Here is a 17,563-nt window from a genome sequence, read left to right as displayed (position 1 = left end):
GCTTGTTGTTTGTCGTTTCTCCGATCACAAATGCAGACATGGTTTTATGGTTACGCAGCGCAATACGCAACGCAAAGCTTAAAAACACAGTATAAGTCATTATAATCAGCAATTATGTCCCCGCTGGATGCAACAAATGCCTTGTTTGTAATGGGTTTTATTGGTTTTGTCTCGTCGCGCCAGGACACATGGAAACACAGTATGGTAAGAGGTGTAACATTTCCGTCACACGCTTTAGGTATTCAGCCAATCACAACACACTGGATAGCTGGCCAATCAGAGCACACCTCGCTTTTCAGAACGATGAGCTTTGTAAAAATCGACGCGTTTCAGAAAGGCGGGGCATAGAGGAGAAACAATAATGTACAGTATGTGGAAAATAATGTGTTTTTTGAACCTTAAACCACATAAACACATTGCATTACACCAAATACACAAAATATTATTCTTTTTAGCAACATCATATGACCCTTTAAATGCATTATAATATGATTTGCATGTAGCCTATATGCAGTTAGCTTTGCTCCAACAGGTACCTTTTTTTTGTGTATCTTACTCAAGTCTGTTTTTAAATCGGATGTTTACCATCCAGATCCAAATCACATCAATATGTGATTTAAAATCTGGTTATAATCAGATTTTTTGGTAATGAGTTTTAGTTTAAACAGTCAGATCAGAAGTAGTTTTTCATCATTCAGAATGCAAAACAGTGCAATTTTATCTGGACAGTGTTTGAGCGCACCAATTTTCATTCACTCTTTCATCTTTATGTAATGAAAAGTAAATGAGTGAACAAGTCAGACGTTTTGGACACAGCATGTGGATGAATGCATAAAATGCCTCGTTTAAATCATCGCATGTACCTTGAGAGTTCACCAACGCAGTGAGTTGTCATCATACACATGAGCAGCAGCAAAATTTGTTTTTTCCACACTGACAGCAAGTGCTTATATCATTACCATAGCAACTAATGTAGAAACAGCAGACATTGACTATACTATCTTAAAAAATGAGATTTCATTACCTGCAAACTGACAGTCTTTTCTAAAGATTGGATTTAAAAACTAAATTGGATTTGTGTGCAGTGTGAACAAAGCTTTAACTCATTTCCTCAATAGAATGAATCTTTTTAGGCCTTTAGATCAAATCTAGTGATTGCTAAAAGAACCTAAGTGAACTAATTGTACTACTTACTTATTTAATTGATGTAGACTGACCAAAGTTATTTGACACCAACTAGCCCTTAGAGAAAAAGCAATTGTCCTCTCCTTAAATTAACCAAATTAAAGAGATAATTAGAGTCAGCTGTTCCAACACTGCCAGACTTGATTACAGCCACTTCTGCTCTGTGTAAAGCTCACTTAGACTTATTTTCAGGTTATCCACTTGAAAATTCAATAGGCATTTATGAAAACAAAGACAAATTGATATTTATCAGCGTGGAAAGAGTCACTCAGTCAGTCTGGTACTCTACGATCCAATTGAACAACTCGAAAGTCAGTAAGCTCCGAATGGTCACTTGGAACAGTAGCAGATCTTTCCAGGAGAGGCTAGTCTGCCAAAACAGCTTTAAGGGGGCATCATAAAATCATAACGAAAGGTTCTATTAAAACATAGCTGGTCTCAGCTAAAAAATGTGTTCTTTTTAGTGAATCAGAAACATACAGCACAACCACTGTAAGCCATTTTCTGAATGAATGACTTTAATTTGGTTCTTTGCAGTCAATCTAAGACATAAAGCACAACAAGTGTAGTCGGTTTCCTTAAAGAATGACTAATATGATCTGGTTCTTTTTAGTTAATTAAAAGCATACTGCATTACCAGTGTAGTAAGATTCTCAAACTAATGTCTCTCAGCTAGTACTTTTTAGCAAATCAAAAGTATACAGCACAACTAGGGGATTCCGATTAACAAACAAGTGATTCTAATCTTTTTATTTTATTTTACAGTGAGTACGTTTACATGGAGATCAGTAATCTAATTATTTACCTTATTCTGAACAAGACAATGATTATGGTGTTTACATGAGTTGCTTTTAGAATATTCCTTTCATGTTCCCGTTTTACATGTTATCGTACATAGATCGATTAATGGCACACGTCATTACGTCCCCATGTGATGCCATCTGATGTAGTTCATCTTCGTTATATAGGTTTGGGTGTTTCATTTTTAATTTTACGAAAGCTTCAAGTGCGGTTAATTATTTCTGATGCAATACATGCAAACAGACAACGGTGGATACAAATTCTCCAGCAACAGACCTCCTCTGCCCTTTCATTCATGCCCCCACAACAAACTCGGAGGTACTGGATGCGAGTACGAACTAAAACTTTAGCACAATCAAATATATACTTACTGTAAGTCTATCTTTAGTTATGTTAAGCACAAAATTAGTTGTTCCAATTTAGCAGACTCTAAGTATACTAGTTTAGTACATATACCAAAAGTATAATTGCAGGGTATTTTTTATAAAGCACATACATATGTAAATGTATTTGTATTTGTAGTATACTTAGCAAAAAATAAATGTATTTTCTCGCTAAGGTGGTATACTCATCGTCATGGCAAACAGTGATTAAGTATTTCCATATAATATATTTCCATCTCTTCAAGAAACGACTAAAAACACATCTGTTCTATCTTTATTTGACCCTCTAACTCTAGCACTTTCTATTCTATTTTAATTCTACTTTATCTTCTTTTTTTATAAAAAAACACTAGCTTTCTATTTTTTCTATTCTATCTACTTGTTTTGCTTTGTGTGTGTGTGTGTGTGTGTGTGTATAATAAATATATATATATATATATACTGTATATACACTGTATACCTTGCTATGCGTTAGGCTAACCGAGACTTGTCATTTGCACTTATATATTGTTGCTCTTTTGTTAGTTTTGACTGCTTTTATTGTCCTCATTTGTAAGTCACTTTGGATAAAAGCGTCTGCTAAATGACTAAATAAATAAATATAACTTGGCATAACATGCATATGATACATATCTGAACAGTGCTCATATATATCGCCCTTCATAATTGCTCACCAAGTAAACTAAAGCATGACTCTTGAGCTCTGGTTTTAGACCCGTACAGAATGTCTCGGCTGGCTTATTCTCTTTAAGCTGTTCTCTTTGATACTCGCTGACAGATCCTGTCAGTCATCTGATGCTTCTCCTAAGGATGTCTCTCGAGTCTCCTGCTGATGAGAAGATGTGCTTTTTCTGCTCTCTTTTTTCTTCTTCCTGATACCTTGTACATTTTCACACTGAAATGTCCCTCAGGTAAAGCTAATAAGAATGGGTGCTGGTTGGCCACCGCTGGTGCACGAGTCTGTGTGGTGTGGTAGCCAGTGCTCTTGACCTTCTCTAGACCCTTGGGTTTCCTTTATTATACACCTCATTGCTCAGTGGACAGCTTAAGCTCAACTTTAATGTTCCACATCAGAGATCTGTGTCTCAGCTGCAAGAGAGGAAAGTCCTAATCGAAAGGAGGACCTTTCAGTCCACCGATATAAGAAAAAAACCTCCCACTGCAGACTTAAACTTTGTCAATGCCTGGATTTTTGTACACAGATTTCTAAAACAGCCTGAGAATATATAAAAAAAACAAAAACAGAATTAAGTCATATGCTCGGCTGTTTATTTCATTAATCTAGCAGTGACAAATTCAAGCATATACTAAAAAATTTGATTGCAGTTCAGTGAGCTCTTAAACTCATTCTCATTACAGCTCAACTTATTTGCATATTTGTTTCATTTAGACTGCAGTGTTTAACTCAATATCCATGACAAGAACATTATCAGACACTAAACAAGAAAGCACAATTTGTTGATGAATTGTAGGGTGAACTTTGTAGAAGTGTAACTGAGGACATAAAAGATTTATATTATGATCTGTTGAGTGTTTCGTGATGCCAGAACTTTATTATATGCCGTTTCTATGATAATCATAGACTTTTGCACATACAGTTAGGCATTGCATTTCACTTTTTTCAGGTAAAGTGAAACAGTGATTTTAAATTCATAGCATGTGACCTGCTTCATTAAGCCACTTTGACCCAAAGACACAGTTTTATGTATTACAGTAAAAAAAGGAATCTCAACATCGGTTTGGAGTATCAATAGAAATATCTATCTATAAATATCTTTTTATTTTAGTGCATTGAATGTCATGTGTTTCTGGGTCAAAGTGACTCGGGATTATAGAGTAGGTCGTATTTGATTGCTCTACCTTAAGAACTACTAAAATATTCTGACTATTTTTGTCTCTCAAGAGTAAAAATGTAAAATTTGGTTGAATCAGTCAGTTTAAGGTGGCAAAGCTAGGTCAGTTTTGGCCCCAGCAGGTGACTGATCCATTATCTACATCAGCTTGGACCAACTGTTGGCCACAGTTTGGTCCAGCTACCATGTAAAAACACATAGAATATATATGTATCGTGTCTGTGACCTTGAACTGCTTTAATTAGGCAGGAAATGTCTAGGCTGTAATCCATGTATGACATGGTTCTTGACATGTTAGCTCATAATAGTATGATGATTAATGATTGCAATCCATCAGAACAGTGAAGAGTGTTCCAATTTAGTTCTGTCTTAGATGATCATGGGAAGCTAAAGTGGGACCAGTGTTGAAGGTAACAGATTACAAGTAATGCGAGTTATGTAATCGGATTACTTTTTCAAGTAACTAGTAAAGTAATGCATTACTTTTAAATCTACAATGAAGTTACTAATAAATAAATACTAATACATTTATTTGAAAATATTATTTTCAAATAAATAATGTAAGATACTTTGTTTTCCCATTTATTCACTGATACATCTCCTGTTCGCCTTGTTGAGAGAAATTTGGAGTAAGTGCGGAGGCACTTCCTTCAGCCTGAGGCTTATTCATTTGACGTTTGGTATGAAAAGGCCTTTACAGTTGCCAAAAATATAACTTTTGGCTTTTTTGTTATTAAAAACAAATAAGAAAGACCAGGTCAGGTGATAAAAAGTTGCATTACTTTCCATAAAGAGTAACTAAGTAACACAATTAGTTACTTTACTTTATGGAGTAGCATACAAAACATACAATCACAAATAATTAAATGCAATTTTCCAACAATATACAAGTTAAGATGTTTGGGGTCAGTAAGATATTTTTTTTGTTTTTTGAAAGAAGTAATATGCATTAAATTGATAAAAAGCGACAGTAAAGATGAGAATCCTGAATTCACAAAAAATGTAAGCAGCACAAATGTTTTCAACATTGAAAATAATAATAATAATGTTTCTTGAGCAGCAAATCAGCATATTAAAATGATTTCTGAAGGATCATGTGACACTGAAATCTGCAGTAATCGCTGCTGAAATTTCAACTTTGCAACACAGGAATAAAATACATTTTAAAATATATTAAATTAGAAAAATGTTAATTTAAATGTAAAATTTGGTTGAATCAGTCAGTTTAAGGTGGCAAAGCTAGGTCAGTTTTGGCCCCAGCAGGTGACTGATCCATTATCTACATCAGCTTGGACCAACTGTTGGCCACAGTTTGGTCCAGCTACCATGTAAAAACACATAGAATATATATGTATCGTGTCTGTGACCTTGAACTGCTTTAATTAGGCAGGAAATGTCTAGGCTGTAATCCATGTATGACATGGTTCTTGACATGTTAGCTCATAATAGTATGATGATTAATGATTGCAATCCATCAGAACAGTGAAGAGTGTTCCAATTTAGTTCTGTCTTAGATGATCATGGGAAGCTAAAGTGGGACCAGTGTTGAAGGTAACAGATTACAAGTAATGCGAGTTATGTAATCGGATTACTTTTTCAAGTAACTAGTAAAGTAATGCATTACTTTTAAATCTACAATGAAGTTACTAATAAATAAATACTAATACATTTATTTGAAAATATTATTTTCAAATAAATAATGTAAGATACTTTGTTTTCCCATTTATTCACTGATACATCTCCTGTTCGCCTTGTTGAGAGAAATTTGGAGTAAGTGCGGAGGCACTTCCTTCAGCCTGAGGCTTATTCATTTGACGTTTGGTATGAAAAGGCCTTTACAGTTGCCAAAAATATAACTTTTGGCTTTTTTGTTATTAAAAACAAATAAGAAAGACCAGGTCAGGTGATAAAAAGTTGCATTACTTTCCATAAAGAGTAACTAAGTAACACAATTAGTTACTTTACTTTATGGAGTAGCATACAAAACATACAATCACAAATAATTAAATGCAATTTTCCAACAATATACAAGTTAAGATGTTTGGGGTCAGTAAGATATTTTTTTTGTTTTTTGAAAGAAGTAATATGCATTAAATTGATAAAAAGCGACAGTAAAGATGAGAATCCTGAATTCACAAAAAATGTAAGCAGCACAAATGTTTTCAACATTGAAAATAATAATAATAATGTTTCTTGAGCAGCAAATCAGCATATTAAAATGATTTCTGAAGGATCATGTGACACTGAAATCTGCAGTAATCGCTGCTGAAATTTCAACTTTGCAACACAGGAATAAAATACATTTTAAAATATATTAAATTAGAAAAATGTTAATTTAAATTGTAATTGCATTTTACAATATTAAAGTTTACTGCATTTTTAAACAATAAATGCAGCATTGGTAAGTATAAGAGGCTTTTTTTTCAAAAACATAAAACAATAACTTTGACCATTCAGTCATCATTTAAAAACAAAATATATTTTTTTCATATTATATTTTTAAGAAAAGCATTCTCATGTGTCTTTGCTGGCTGAGATTGGTGAGAAGTCCACTTTTGCTGAGAGTGCTCTGTTAGTTGACTTTCTAACGGAAAGTGTGATAACATCACTAATTGTGAAGAGAACAGTTGCAATATCAGACATTCTGTTAAACATCTTATTTTGTGTTCCACAGAAGTAGAAAAAAATGAAAAAAATGTTTGGAGCAAAATGTGTTGAGTAAATGAGGACAGAATTTATTTAAAACTATTTTTTAAATACTTTTTCAGGAATGCAAATGTTTTCCCTCCAAAACCATTGTTAGATGATGCATCAAGTCACTAGAGGGCAGTCTTTAGTAGCTTTACAAGCACAGTGTAAACTGCACTGAAACATACATACAAGTTACACACTGTACTGTCCAACTAATATACTAACTGATTGATCAGTCTGTGATGCAATGTTCATTCACATATAAATGTGCTAATAAATTCACATAGTCTCATATATCTGAGTCTGAGTATGTCTGAAAACCTGTGCTAGTGCACATCTTGTATTTGTTTTTTCTCTAAAGACGTACAGAGTGACGTAAAATCCTCTGTTTCTGTCTCTGATGTGGAATTAATATTCCAGTCATATATCTTTCCTCTAGCAACTCAAACTCCTCTCATGTGTGGGTTTAAAGTCTCTGAGAATAGTCTCACTCTGACTGGAGTGCTTCCTCTGGTCTTGTGATGAGGCAGCTGTGAATATTTGCTCCCGGCTAATGCACACGCACACACACATACACACACACCTGCCTTGTTTCTCCCTGGCGCACTGATGCTTTGGGAGATTTGTAAGCTCTTTTGTTTTTGAAATCCTCAAAGAGCTGGCGAACGCAGCATGTCTGGTGTCACCGTCGCATGGAAGATGAATGGGACGGTGTTCGTGTCTGTAAAATTACCGTACTGCTTCTGACATTTTAACCCTCTCCTTGACATTCAGGCCTGTTAGCATCATTACAGCCTCACTTTGCAAGTCCGCACTTCCCCTACAAGTTTATAGATGCCCGTGTGGCTGCCCCAAGGTGCGGATGTCGTAAAATGGTGATGAGATTGCTGATAAAGGTGAATGGGGGTCGGATTCATGGGCGATGGTCCACTGTCCTCTCTTGAGTCGGTACTGTATGTTACTGCATACTGTATTTTATTGCGTACTGTGCTACAGAGGGGTTGTAGAGTAAATTTAAACACCTGCAGTTCATCCTGCAGTTCAATATCAAACGCACGCAAGAGATTCATTTCCCTCTGGATACCATTCCCCGTTCTTTTTGATGTCCATTTTTTCCCCTCTTTCTCCCTCCTTTCGCTCATTCACTCTCACACTCTCTCTCTATGACTGTTTTTCTTTAAAGTTTGGCTTTCAATGTGCAAAATTTACATGTAAGATCTGTTATAATGCAGTTGCATTTTAAAGCATAACTTGTTAGCAAATTATGTTCTTAGTAAAATACAAGACCATTCAAAAGTTTGGGGTCGGAAATGCTTTTATGCTTTCCAAGGCTACATTTATTTGATCAAAGATACCGAAAAAACTGTAATATTGTGAAATAATATTATAACTGTTTTCCATTTTAATATATTTGAAAATTTAGTTATTTGATGCAAAACTGTATTTTCTTGTAAACGTACTCCAATCATCTTTGTTTTATATACAGCTTCTAATAATTTCTTAAAGCACACAGTTGCACCCCAAAGTATTTGTACACTTACACTACCCTTAAACATGTGATACAAAATATTAAAGTGGCATTATTGCATAAGTATAATGTGACTAATTCCTTGTGATGCATGATTTTTTTTTCTTCTTCTGCAGAATATGAAAGAAGATATTTGGGGTTAAAAAAAAACACAGAGACTGTTCCACAGAAGAAAGTAGGTCATTCAGGTTAGTAACGATGCAGCCACTGTACACTGGGGTCACCAACTTAATAATATTTAGACTAAGTCTACTTATTTAGTAGGCCTTATGATGCAAACTTTCAAAGCAAGTTACAAAATACACAAACTCACATTTAAAAATATTTTTTTTCCCCAATTCATCCACCTTGGCTTGATTCATTAGCAAGCTGTTCAAACCTCTCTCCATAAATGGAGAATAATGTTTTGAAACTCAAGAGTTTGAAATGGTGCAGACAGTCTGTCTCTGCCTCTTTAAACTTCGTCCAAATTATTTTCAGGCTATGCTTGTATTAAAACAGTAACATATAGTAATTATTGCCCCGTTTCTTGCCAAGCACACCTGTTTCTGGTTAATAATGAGACATTTCAAGCCAGCATAGTCCAGTTTATGTAGTTGTTTCAATGGCTAAATGGCCCCTAAAATGACCCGTTATCCTTTGAATAATCTTGGAGTTTATATTGGCGCAAGTGCAAATTATCAGTAAAGATCTAAATGTAAAAACCTGCCCAATGAGAAAGATATAGACATAGATTCCCATGTATGAAAACATAAACCTTGTTGTTTAATAATTCAAGTACTTTGTCACAATATGTGCACATTTGATCATGTCGTGATTAAATAGAAAGTGAAATGGACAGTGATAATGCAGTGAAAGAATATTTACTCTCTAATGGTATTCTAATGTCATGTTTTGAGCGGTGGAGATGATTTGGCGAGTGTGTTTAAGTAATCGGGATGGTGCTGTGTTACTGCTTGAAACCCAGCTGCTTTACTGTCAAATAGATGTTCCTTTTCGTAGGCTTAATGCCAAAAACAGTCCGTTTTAGACACACACACTTACCCCAGCTGCAGTTTTTATCGGCCCCTAAAACAAAACCTTTTGTCTTTTATCATAATGAGTAGAGCACGGCTATAAACTTTAAATAGTTCAGTTGGACTTTTGTGGCTTAGAAATCTAGAGTGATCCGTCAGGGACTGAGGTTCTAACAGTTGTATTCAGTTATTCGTTTAATAGAGCGTAAATGAGATTGGTCATGGCTTAACGAGAGCCTTCGACACTGAGCTTTTATTAGGTAAGTAGGTATTACTTGAGTTTGTAAATCAGAAATCAGTTTATTTAAAGGTGTTGTATGTCATTTTTGACTGTACTAAAACATAAAAATACTATGATATGTAAAAAAAAAACATGCTTGTTTTTTCCGAAAAACAATGCTGCAGACAATTTTTTTGCTTTGAAATGTGTGTTCCATGTCGGAATGTCTGTTTTTTTTTTTTGGTATGACCCCAGCCACTGGCAATAGTAATTCAACACCCCGGGGTTGCCATTTGGCATGAAAACACAGCGTATTGCAACCATTGGAAGTCAGCAAACAAACTGGGTCAGAGATTGCAGATTCAAACGGACCTAAAAATCCTCGGCATTCATCTAAAAAGATCTGCGATCAGAGGCGTATTAAAACACGGATAAATCAACTCATCAACTTACAGTGGAAGGCTTGTCGCCTTTCATTGTTAATTGTGCTTGTTTCTGTTGTGTGTCCTCAATCTGGCAACCTGCATGAGAGTAGCGTCTGAGGAGTAGGGAGCGAGAGAAATTACTCAATTCAATATTTTGAATTCGGACTGCAGTACCCATTCCAGTCACTAACTGTCAATTTTACTTACTGGAACTTTTAGCATTTTGAATTGCATTTCTAAATGTACATTTTATATGTTGCTGAAGTGTTTTGCAGGACATTTGACAAGACATTATAGATATAAAAACATTAAAAATATATATGTTACCAGGACCTCTTATGTGACTATATTTATTTTTATGTGACCTGATGTTGAATTCTCTATGTGTTGGTGGTAAATTTCAGATTGTATTGTTCCCTTTACATGCAGAAATCACATCACATTGAAATGGCCCAATGAACACAATAAAAACTATATAGAAATGCTCTAGCAGAACACCCTAGCAACCATCCAGAATTCCCTCACAACCTTGTGAAACACCTTAGTAAACACATGTCCTAGAAACCTCCTAGCACACCTCAGCAACTACCCAGAGTGCCCTAGCAACCTCACAGAACATCATAGCAACCACTCAGAATGCTCTAGCAACCAACTTAAAACACTCCAGCAACCATCCAGAACACCCCAATACAACCTAACAGCCATCTAGCACCCAGTACACCCTAGCAACCACTCAGAACACCCTAGCAACCTCACAGAACACCCCAAAGCACCCTAGCAACCACTTAGCACTCCCTATCTAGCACCTAGGGCACCTTAGCAACCACCCAGAATACCCTAAGAACCTCCCAGAACACCTTAGAAACCTACCAGAACACCCTAGAAACCATTCAGTATGCTCTAGCAACCACCTTAGAACACCCCAGCAACCACTTAGCACTCCCTATCTAGCACCTAGGGCACCTTAGCAACCACCCAGAATACCCTAAGAACCATCCAGAACACCATAGCAACCATCCAAAGTGTTCTAGCAACTACTCTGAATCCTGTAGCAACCACTTTAAAATACCCCAGCAACCATCCAGAACATCCTAACAGCACCTAGCATCCAGTACACCCTAGCAACAACTCTGAACACCCTAAGAATCTCCTAGAATGCCCTAGCAACCTCACAGAACACCCTAGCAACCACTCAGAATGCTCTAGCAATCACCTTAAAACACTCCAGTAACCACCCACAACACTCTAAAAACCCTAATAGCCACCTATCACCCAGTACACCCTAGCAACCACTCAGAACACCCTAAAAACCTCCCGAAACATCCTAGCAATTATCCAAAACACCCAAGTAACCATCTAGAACGGCCCTAGCAACAACCCACAATAGCAACCCAAAGTGTTCTAGCAACCACTCAGAATGCTCAAGTAACCACCTTAAAACACCAGAGCAACTATCCCTAACACCCTAAAAACACCTAGCAACCACCTAGTAGCCAGTTCACCCGAGCAACCACCCAGAGTACCATAGCAACCATGCAGAACACCCAATAACAATAGCAACCACCAATAATTGCATTGTCTCTGTTTTATAAGCATTGGATAGGTTCATTGACACGTGCACATCTCAAACTCAGATATAACTAGTTCAATAGGACTAGTGTTAGAGCGTGGGTCTTTTTAGAACAATGCTATCTGAGATTTGGCTGTACGGGCCTCTTTGCTTTGGCGGCAGTGAAAGTGTGAGGAAAGCTGAGACTGTCGTACCTCACAGAGGCTCCTCTGCCCTCACCGACCTGGCAGGGAAACAAAGTGTGGCTGTTCACATTACACTCGCATCCAAGTTTTATTATTTATGAAAGACCTGATGGTGTTTGATTTCCTACTATGTTTTATCATTATGTCAGTGGTTGCTTATGAAAACACAAAGGTTAACGGGAAAGTGGAGGAAGCCGCTTTTCCTTTTGTGACGCAGATGGGCCGTGTTTCGTATTGACAGCTGGATTGTGTGTGTGAAAGAGAGCAAATATACCTTGTTTGATCTGGCGGTAGTTTGCGTCCAATCAGCATGGCCTCTGAAGCCACAATGTGTCATCTAAATGAACCGTGCCATCCAACAGGGTAAGCTACAAGAAAAGCAACAGGAGAACGCCCACCGAAAGTGTGTGTGTTGGACAAAGGCTAAGAGAGATCAGCGCGGTCACCCATTGGACAGGAAACAGACTTATAATGACTTGTGACCTTGTCAGTATGCATCACTGCTGCTATCTGAGAGATAAACACACACCCATGGCAAAAGTAGTAGCTAGCTGAAGTTCTCTATTTCAGTGCAGGGAATTCTTTAGTAGTTGATCATTTCTTCTGTGTAATGAGTCTTTCCTGTGAGTCCTTCTTTCTTTTGACATGTATAATCAACCCAGTGTGATCATTCTAGGCTGATTCCTGTGATGTATAAGCAAACCAGACTGATTATAGAGTTCTGTGTGTAACGTTTGCACCAAATAGAGGGACTGGATGGAGCGGCTGTCATTTATATGTCTGAAACAAATCTATTTTATGTTAGAGACATTTAAATCATCAGAGAAGTGGGCTACAAGGACAGGTTTACAGATCGGATCTACAACCTGATGTCCATGGTAGCAACCAAAATAAAGCAAGTAAATATGTTAAGATGGTAAGAGAGATGGTTGCTAGGGCACTCCGGGTGGTTGCTATGCTGTGGTGTTCTGGATGGTTGCTAGGGTGTGCTGGATGATTGATAGGGTGTTCTGGGAAGTTGCTAGGTTGTTCTAGATGCTTCCAGGTGGTTGTTAGGCCCTCTGGATGGTTACTAGGATCTTCTGGGAGGTTGCTAGGTTGTTCTAAATGGTTCCTAGATTGTTCCAGGTGGTTGTTAGGGCACCCTGGGTGGCTATAGTGTTCTGTAGGGTTGCTAGCGTGTTGTAGATGGTTCTTAGATTGTATTAGAAACCGGGGTGGTTCTGAACGGTTTTAAGCATGCGATTGTTCAGCCTTTGCTTTAGAAACAAGGTTTCTTATTAAACTTATTAAAACCTTTTCAATCTGGTTTCACTGCTTATCATAGAACAGATTCTGCCTTGCTTAAAGTGTTCAATTACATTTTGCTTGCAGTTGATGCTGGTAAAAATTCTGTATTGATACTACTTGATCTTACAGCGTTTACAGAATTTGATCTGTATCAGGGGTACTGCCTTACGATGGTTCAGCTCATATCTTAAAGACAGGTCTGTATAGTTAGGTAAGTTCTCTTCATTATCTGCCCCTATTATTAGTGGAGTACCTCAGGGCTCTATTCTGGGCCCGCTTCTTTGTAACTTATATGCGTTCTCTGGGGGATATTATTAGGAAGCATATTATTTCATTTAATTTATATGCGGACGATACCTGACATTGAAAGCTGGCGATTCCATTCAACCATTGTTGGAATATATCTGGGATATTAAGAAATGGTTATCAAATAACTTTCTCCAACTTAATGAGGACAAATCAGAAATAATTGTTTTTAGTCCCCCAAAATTGAATAGTGGTCTCATTATAAGGAGCTGGCAATCATTTCCCCTCAATTCCCTCCCAGGTTAGAAACCTTGGTGTTATCCTGGACTCAGAACTTCTGTTGTTAAGAACAGTTTTTGTCAGCTGCAGTTTATTTTAAAATAAAAAAATTAAAATGGAAAGAATTCAGAAATTTGTGGTGTTCATATTTAGGGTGTCTTAGGTTAGCACATAGCTTAAAAACGTAATGTTTTTACCAAATTTTTTATTTTTATTTTTTTCCCTTCCCAGATGGATTTGGATGCAACAGTGCACCAATGTCTGTGAGTTTTCACAACATTATATTCTTTGTCCCAAATATTCAAATTAGTGATTTCTGTTGTTTTTCAGTGACCAGTTCTTAAACTTTTACCTTTTTTGCCCTATTCTTATTTATTTGGTTACGTTCTTGGTCATAAGACTTTGCTTTTGTGAGCCATCACATTTGGAGTGTTGCTCAAAACCACCTGGACAACAAGAAGTAGAAGTCATGAGAGGAAAAGAGGCCTGAACGCTCAGTGGAAAGTCTTCAGTCACTTCCTGTACTCTCAAAGGTGTGTTTATCTGTCTAACCATCCAGTCAGCCAGTCTAAGACCACCAGAGCTGCAACAACTGCATCAACACTTCAAACGCCAAGCCTGCCACTCTCTCTCCGTCTCTCTCCATCTGTTTCACTCCGAGTGGCTGGCAGTTGGTTTTTGTCTCCTCTTTGAGACAGGGTTTTAAACAAAGGGCTCAGGTTAAACAGTATCACAGATGTCTGCTGATGCTATAGGTGAACGCACACATGCTTTCATTTACTTTGCTGCTCTTGCTTTACAAGACTGCTTCAGTATGGATATGTGAGTAAGAGAAAGCCGGAGGTGTGTTTCCTATGAATATTTCAAACAGGAAGGATTTGTGAGGACTTTAGCAATGAGACGTGTGCGTGATTGTTCGGTCATAATGAACGTGTTTTATACAGAAATAAGAGAAATACTTGACTAATCGCGAACTATACATTAAGTTGCGTAACATGAGTTGATTTTGTACTGTATAGTCATTTTAGATGGTAGATTGTAGAGGATGGAGCAAATTACTGTGATCTTGTATATAATTTAATGAGACTGTACATTCTGGTTTCTGAATCAGCTCAGACCAAATGTGTTTGTGTCAGGATGCAATATGCCCTGTTGTAATGATCTTCTCCATAATTTGATGAATAACAGCTGCCATGATCGATAAAAATGTACAAAAACAAACTTCTGTTCACTGCCTATTTTCCATAGCCAGTGATAGCATACTGTATTAATATTATCGATAGCTCCAGGAAAGTTGATTAATATGTCTAATTTTTGCACAGAAAACAATGACAGTTGACTTATTTGCAAAGATGTTAGTGATTTTGCATTAGGCTATTTTCATATCACACACATATCCATACATTTTTGGAATTTAAACCATAAAAACTGAAATTTCGTTTTTTTTTTAAACCCCATATTGAATAATGATGCTGAAAACTCAGTTTTACATCACATTAATAAATTGTGTTTTAACATATATTCAAATAGAAAAGTAATTTTTTTAAATCGTAATAATATTTTACAATTTTAATGCTTTTATTGTATTTTTAATCAACTGTTGGTCAACTGTTCAGACATTGACCCTTTGCTGGCTAGTTTCCTTTTTAACACATTCATCTTTGTTCATAATTGTATTGATGTATTGTTTTAAGCTGTAATTGTTGGCCAGATCTCTCTCTTAAAAACACGTTTCGATCTCCAGAGACTAAATAAAAGTTTAATATTACGTTGTCCTGTGGACAGGTGCGATGTATCACGCCCGACTCCTCTGCATATGCATAATTATTGTAATCTGTTCCAGAGACCACTGCAACGCTCACAGGAAGCTAATCAGATGAAAAAGGAAAGATCATCCAAATATGATTGATTATGGAACTAGTAGAGCAGATCTCCAGTGACAGGGAGGGGAATTTAATTTGCCTTGCGGAAGTGTTTCATCAGTGCTAGAACGGGAGGCATTTGTCCTGTTGGGCAGTGACAGTAGGTTTCCTTCTGATGTCTGCTGGGAGCTACAGACACAAGGTTTTTCCCTTGAGGAAGATGGATGATTGGGTGTAAAGTAACCCTGTGGTAGAGTGAAATATGCTCGGTGGTCATTACGAACAGAAGTGCAGACGTTAGGTCATGCAGTCTGAGCTGTAGTGACAGACTGCTTGGGGAGAGGACTTTTGCCAGATATAATGTACTGAGATGATGTGGACACGGGCCTGATCTGGACGACTGCTAAAAAACATACCAGCATTCCTCAGATATAAGCGCAATATCATAAAAACATGCCTAGGCAATAAAACCTGCAGACATTTTTAAAAGAATAGTTCACCAAAAATTATTTTCCACCCTTATGTCAGTTGAAACCCTTTCTTATGTGGAACAATCGGTCAAGACACACAAACAAACACACACACACACACACACAAATTGGGCAAACTCTACCATGAACTATTTTTATTGTTTTATTTTTTAATGAAATCTGGGAAAAAAACTTGAATGTTTGTCCATTTCTATATTCATTATCAAGATTTACACAGTCAGTTTATTTATGTATGTATGTATGTATTTATTTATCCATTAATCATTTTAGTAATACATTTTACATTTGAATAATTATTTTAAAAAAATAAAATAATTATTTATTTGTAAATAAATACATTTGTTTCTTAATAAATAAATGGATTTATTTGTTTATTTATTTTATTATATATATATATATATATATATATATATATATATATATATATATGAATCCTTTATGGTGGTGGTCCTTTGAGAATGTGATCTAGTTTAGGTTCATACAGCTGTGACGAACCAGGATGACAGCAGCCTCTGTACTGCTCTGGGCAGCTGATGCTGGTTTTAATGCAGCACGGAAGAAATATTGACCAATTAGACTGTTGACCTGTCAGATGTTGCCTGAAGGGTAAGTGGTGGATGCCCGTGGGTAACCCACGGCAATGAGGGGTCATTCTACAAAGAGGCTCTCTTAACGGTTTACTATATTAATGTCCGTCTGGGTCATTGGGGGTCATGTCCTGCCCTTATGGCATTCATGAAGTTCTGTTTAGTTATTTTTTGAAATAAATATACAGTGAGATCTGAAACTCTTGAGACCACACTGAAACTGAAAAGCGAAAATCTAAAATCTCAAGTAAATTAAGTTTCAGGTCTTCCAAAAATACAGAATGAAATAATAGATTCTAAGATGAAAAATAAAAATTTCTAGGTTGCGACAAACAAATAAGCAAATTTACATTTATGTTAACAATGTTCTATTTTTAAATAAATTCCTTTTTTATTTTATATTTTCACTGAAATATGCTAATAATATTTATTGAAACATTATTATATTGTAAAATATTTTCACAAGTGTTATAAGACTGTACTGTATGTTAATCACATGCACTTAAAAATAAAGGTTCTTCAGTGCTACTTTGTGGCACAAAAAGAGGTAAACTGTAATTGTTAGCCATTTCTACCTGATTTAACCCTTAATATATTTAGGTTTATTTAATGAACTTAAATATTTCTGACTTAAAGTATATAAAATAAGTTATTTAAAAGTTACTACATAATGCAGATTTCAGGTTATTTACATTTTTCAGCAAAATTCAACACTCAAGAAGGAAAATAAAAATGTTTAGAAAAAAAAAACTAGTTTCATGTGGAAACATTTAAATTCATTTTATAGAGAATTTGAACATGAAAAGTTCTTTGTGGAATTTAAAACATTCTTAAAACGGCTGTAAAAAGTACTAATTGGAACGTTTATTATGTGCAGAATACACATTTCCTACATTAAAGTGTTTACAATATTCTCATCACTTTTAGATATGGAAATATGCAAAGTGCGTT

Source organism: Sinocyclocheilus grahami, unplaced genomic scaffold (genome assembly GCF_001515645.1).
Source record: "Sinocyclocheilus grahami isolate Dianchi unplaced genomic scaffold, SAMN03320097.WGS_v1.1 scaffold22.1, whole genome shotgun sequence".
NCBI lineage: Eukaryota > Metazoa > Chordata > Actinopteri > Cypriniformes > Cyprinidae > Sinocyclocheilus > Sinocyclocheilus grahami.
Note: the sequence above shows the minus strand (reverse complement) of the source record.